General features: G+C 38.7%; 1 protein-coding gene and 1 pseudogene across 2 annotated transcripts in view; both read left to right on the top strand.

The window, feature by feature from the left end:
• Clic4 (chloride intracellular channel 4) overlaps positions 1-6,058 on the top strand; it is a 68,100-nt gene that overhangs the window by 44,414 nt on the left and 17,628 nt on the right. The gene's annotated exons all lie outside the window — the stretch shown is intronic.
• On the top strand, positions 3,828-5,204 carry LOC105743025 (annotated as a pseudogene). Its single transcript, XR_002822450.1, has 3 exons — positions 3,828-3,843; positions 4,041-4,121; positions 4,326-5,204. The product of XR_002822450.1 is annotated as an AP-3 complex subunit sigma-1-like (transcript).

Raw genomic sequence — 6,058 nt, 5'->3', positions numbered from 1 at the left:
CCGTGTGTGGCCAGCTCAGCCCACCAGGGGGCAGGGCTGGCTGGCATGTGGTGCTGGGGGATCGAACCGTGGTCCCTGTGCTTTGGCCAAGCTTGTTCTAAGTAGGTGCTTTAGACCACTGAGCCATCTCACCAGCCCCGTGATCAAGGTTTTGAAGACACTCACTGTGCTCACTTTGCCCAGCAGCGCCTAAGTCTTCACAGTTGGATCTTAAACCTTTCAGCGTCGTGGATAAGGTTGGGAAGCAGGCAAGGGGAAAAGAAAGAAGGAAGCACAGAAGTGGTAACAGGACAGAAAATGGGAGTGGCAGTAGGGCACTGACGTGCAGCTGGTGACATATTTGTTGGGATAGACTTTTCTGGTTTTGAGAAATGGAGTAGAAATAACTTTCAGAAAGTTGCTTTTTATTATAAAAGTAAAGATTTCTGTAATATTATCAGTGAATCAAATCCTCTATGATATATTTTCTTGAGAGAATAAATTGGAGATCAGTTTTTAAAAATCTGGGAAATGTGTCCATTCTTCAGTCCTCACCTTTGCATGAAACCGTTCATTCTTTGCATTGTCAGTAGTGATTTTTCTCCTGCTTCTGATGCACATGCACTATCTGAAATGTATTGTATGAGTCACACTCACGTGTAAGTTACCACAGTCATGGCATAGTTTTGGAAGATTATTGTAGTAGTTTAAACAATTTTGCAAATTAAGTGTTACTATGAAACTGATGCTGCTAGTTGTGCATATCTTAAAAGACGTTTATAAAATCAGAACAAATACTGATGTCCAGATAATCGTCAGGTAGTTTGCTTTCATTATCATGTCTCTAGTTCCTCCCTTCTGAAGCAGTCTTCAGTAAGTTGAGAAGTCAGTTCCACTTCCAGATAGATCTTCCCTAATAGCAGCATGAAAGGTCCATGGAGAGAGACGAAGTGGGATAAAATAGACCAGCTTTTAGAGAAATTAGCCATTTCTTGTTGCTGGCCGTTCAGAAGAGCACATCTCCACACTGCCTCTTGGTAGAGCTGACTTGAGCCTCATGCAGCCCCAAGTGTAGTGGCGGCAAACCTATGGCTTTTCTTTACAGACAAAGATGTCAATGAATGAGTTTTTGCTACACTAAAACCTCTCAGTGTTCAGGTTTAATTGCAGTATTGGGCAATGTGTGATAAATGAGTGGGCTTATAAAACAGTGTCCATAATTTGGACACTGTTCTCTAAAAGGTTGGCCATCACTGACCTAGAGCAATGCTATAATTCAAGATACATGCGTTTCATGATTATATACTGAATCACATGTGTGTTTCTGTTACACATGTGCACTTGTCATGAGGGTAGAACTTTGCTGCCACGTGTTTTGCTTTCTTTTTAAGGTGATTTAAAAGATTCAGCCACTAGAATGGAATGGAAAAATTATCCATGAATGTTTTTCTAAACCTGTTATCAGCATAAACTCTATTTACAAAATTGTGATATAAAAATGTTAATGAATTTTGTTTATAAAACATTCTCCCATGAATTGATACTGAAGTAGACAGAAGTACAGTATACTCCATTTAATCAAATCAGAAGATTCTTTGCTTGAACTGGATCACATAGATGCTTAGTAATTAGGAGTCTTGGTGTGTGTCTTTGGTGAGCTTGAGATTAATTTCTTCAGTTAGTAGCTTTAATATTATTAGTTAAGCCAGAAGATAGCAAATCTAATAAGGCATAATTAATAGTAGTAAGATGTTCTAAAGCTAGATTCTGGAATACTAATTTTTTAAAAAAATATATTTTGTATAGGGTCTTACAATGCAGCTTGGACTCGTAATGATCCTCCTGTTTTCAGCCTCCCAGCACTGGGTTTACAGGCATGTGCCACCATGCCATACTTAATGGCCGGCTCAGTGTACCCAGGGGTGGGGCCAGTGTGTGGTGCTGGGGATCAAACTCTGGTCCTTGTGTTTGCCTAAGCAGGTGTTTAGTCCACTGAGCTATTTTGCTGGGCCAACTTTTGTGTTTTTATATATGTGTTTATTTATATAGTGTCCAGTATTATCTTTTTTTTTTTTTTATAAGCAACTGGGGATTGAACTCAGGCCCTTGTACTTGCCAGGCAAGCGCTTATTCTACTGAGCTATTTCTCTGGCCCTCCTGTATTATCTTGATACATGTGAATTAATTTTTGTCTTATAAAGCAGCACCTTAAACAGGGAATTTAAAAGATAAGTTCTGCATACTTGGCACTTTTTTCATTTGCTGAGTTAACTAGTTACAGATAATCACCTTCAAGAGCCAGCTTCAGTGTCATGCAGCTATGCTGTGCTCGTCTTGTGAGCAGCAGTTGGAACTGAGATGCTAGTCCAGTGTCCTCTAGTTGTGGCAAGTATATTGAACTAAATTTTAATTGAAAGTAAGCCACTTAAGTTGTTTAATTTGCTTCTTTAAAGTTCCTCCCTTTCCTCTACTCATTTCTTGTTTTCATTTCTATTTCCTTTTTTTAAAAATCTAGAAACACAATAGGAAAAACAAAATCATTTATTTCATCCATAATACTACTAGAATAAAGAAGGTTAAATCCAAAACACTGATGATAATGAGACCCTTATTTCAAGGCATAAAGTCTGTGCCTTTTCCCTTTTCTAGAAGTCAATTAAGGGAAACATTTGAATGAGTTAGATATTCATTGAAGGCATTTTTAATCAAGTAAACCAAAAATGTCCACAGATTTCAACCATTGTCTATCTAGCAATTCAGTTTTGTTTATCTCAGTGAAACTCAGTTATCTCTTATTGGAATTCCCACAATCTTAAGTTTCCTTAGAGTATCAGTAGAATGAGCCTTTGTGGGTCAAACAGATTACCTGAGGCCTCGAAGTCACAGAACCTTCTGTTTAGTTGATGATACAGCTTGTAAGACAATCACCTCACTGCCTAGAACTTGTGCATTTATTTGCAGTCTGCTAACCCATGTAGGGCTACTAAAATTTCTCCTTAAATCTGCTTTGACTTGGAAACAAGGACTTGAGGTGGTTATCCATCTCACAGTTTCACCATCTTTTTGTTTTAGTTGTTTGTTTGACACAAACACTGTTTATCCAGGGTGGCCTTGAACTCTTGGTGATTCTGTCTGTCTCAGTCTCCCATTTCTTTGCTGATGTGATACCGAAAGCAGTGATGACTTCCATTTGCATACTTTTGCTTAGTTCACATCCAGCTGTATTATTTGATTTGATCTGTAGAGGAGGCAAAATAGGTCTTATATTCATAGGACAGATGAGAAAATCCAGACCCAAAGAAACCTTAAATTACTTAGTCATTTGGTAGTAGTAAAAGTGGCAGAGCCATTCAGTGTGGGACTTCAGCCAGTCGTCTGATCAGCCTGTATTCTCTCCTCTGCCACCTTTCTCCCTCTCTAATGAATGTTTGTTTGGGAAACTTAAAAGTTGTAATAATTCAGTTACAATAGTTGTTACTTATTTTGGTCTCCATGAGTTATTTATTCATTTGTTTATTTATTGGTACAGGCCTATCACAGGGGGCTACAGACTTTTTATTTTGAGACAGGGTCTCACAGAGTTGCCCTGGCTGGGCTTGAATTTATCGTCGTGCTGCCTCAGCCTCCCAGAGTGCTGGGATATTATGTATAGGTATGTGCCACCTTACCTGGCTCTGTGAGGCATTTTATTGATTGGTTTAGTTTGGTTTGTTTTTGAGACAAGACCACATTATGTGGTTCAGGTTGGTCTTGAATCCTGCTGTATAGCTCAGGCTGGCCATGAACTCTTGGCAATACTCTTGTCTCAACCTACTGAGTGCTGGGATTACAGGTAACACTAAAATACCATGTCCAGCAAGGAGTGTAGGTTCTTGTAGAAGTTCCTAGAAGACATTTCTTATTTTTGTTTGGTTTGGAAGAGAGGCTGTAAAACTTGGGGAAGCTCGGGGCGCACGCCTGCGCTTGCGGGAGGGGCGGGTGGGGAAGGCTTGCCCACGAGATCCCAAGGTGCGGCAGGCGTGCCCGGGGCCCCCACCCCGGCCCCCAGTGCCCACCCCCAGCCGGCCCAGACAAGATCAAGGCGATCCTCATTTTCAACAACCACGGGAAGTCGCGGCTTTCCAAGTTCTACCAGCCCTACAGTGAAGATACACAACAACAAATCATCAGGGAGACTTTACATTTGGTATCTAAGAGAGACGAAAATGTTTGAAATTTCCTGGAAGGAGGATTATTAATTGGAGGATCTGACAACAAACTGATTTATAGACATTATGCGACACTATATTTTGCCCTCTGTGTGGATTCTTCAGAAAGTGAACTTGGCATTTTAGATCTAATTCAAGTATTTGTGGAAACATTAGACAAATGTTTTGAAAATGTCTGTGAACTGGATTTAATTTTCCATGTAGACAAGGTTCACAATATTCTTGTAGAAATGGCGATGGGGGAATGGTATTGGAGACCAATATGAATGAAATTATTACACAAATTGATGCACAAAATAAACTAGGGAAATCTGAGGCTGGCTTAGCAGGAGCTCCAGCCTGTGCTGTATCCACTGTAAAGAATATGAATCTTCCCGAGATCCCGAGAAATATTAACATTGGTGACATTAGTATAAAAGTGTCAAACTTGCCCTCTTTTAAATAAAATATTAAAAAGGCCACTCCCAGGTAAAAACCAGGGGGATAAGTCATCTAAGTTTACCATACAGTTGTTTACCAAAAATAGAGGAGGAAAGTCTTAACTTTTTGCTCTTAGATTTATGTCAAGGTACTGTATAGAAGTTGTGTAAAATCAGTGTGAAAGTTCAATGTTGCTTTTCTTGCTCAGTGATTTTAAAGAAATTGTATACTTCCAGTGTGATTTTTTTTTGGTTGTTGTTTTCTAAGCTGCATTCCTATGCCCACCTAAGGCATGCCTCTATGTATTGGCTATCACAGTATTTCAAAAGTGAGGTATTTCTTTAATTATGTACAACCCAAAATGTTGGTGCTTTGTATGGATCACAAGTGCAACATTCCTTAATTCTTTCTGCTCCTTGTCACAATTGTTAAAGAACCAAGTATGTATTGCATGAAAACATGATGACCTTTTCCTCTTAGTTTAAATAAATCCAAGGTAACTGAATTTCTAAAGCACCTTTCTGTTTGCCTGATATCTACCTTAGCAATAATTTTTTTTACGACCCTTTGACTCAAAGTAAATAAAGGTATATTTTATAACTGTTTAAAAAAATAAAATAAAACTTGGGGAAGAGGAAGGTCTTTCTTAGAAAATTTGACTTAATTAAATAATTGTAGTCTTTGATTAGAAATGTCATAAATGGTGGGTATGGTGGCACAGACGTGATTTCAGCACTCAAGAGGCTGAGTTAGGAGGATCATTGGAAGTTTGAGGATAGACTGAACAATGGAGTGAGTTCAAGATGAGCCTGAACTTTGCAAAGTGAGATCCTGCCTCAAAAAACAGATAAAGGAGCAATGTAGTCATAAAGAAGAGGTGCTCCTCACACCCAGATAGAGAGGTGGATCAGAGGACTGTCTGTGGATGACTTAGAGCAGGAGAAAAAGTGACCGCAGCACTATGTGTAAATGTGGGATCCACTCTTTGCGGACTTACATATTGCATCTTAAGGTGAAGATCTCTTTTATTTTATTCAAATTCTGTGCATTTGTGGTCAGGAAGGAACAAGGCAGGCAGGACAGCTCATTTGAAAACAAGATCACTAGGGCTACAATAGGGGAGGAAGTTGCTTGAAATGATATGTTGTTGTATTGCTTTAAAAAAAAACTAGTGTTTTAAATCTTTTTGAAGTTTTTACTTCTTTTGTTTGTTTGCTTTTTCCATAATTTTATTGAGAAACAAATAGCAATGAGACAGTTTCAAATCGAATTGGTAGGCCAAAAAAACAAAAAACAAAAACAAAACCCAAATTGGTAGGGCAGTTTCAATAGACACATTGCATACATTCTTCCTAATTGTTAATTGCTGTACAAGATGCGGACATGATATCCTATTTACAAACACTATTAGAACAAATCCCTCTATTCATTAAGAGAATGTAACTATATAT

Source organism: Octodon degus, unplaced genomic scaffold (assembly GCF_000260255.1).
Source record: "Octodon degus isolate 3935 unplaced genomic scaffold, OctDeg1.0 scaffold00092, whole genome shotgun sequence".
Classification (NCBI taxonomy): Eukaryota; Metazoa; Chordata; class Mammalia; order Rodentia; family Octodontidae; genus Octodon; species Octodon degus.
Note: the sequence above shows the minus strand (reverse complement) of the source record. Positions and strands in the feature narration are given on the sequence as shown.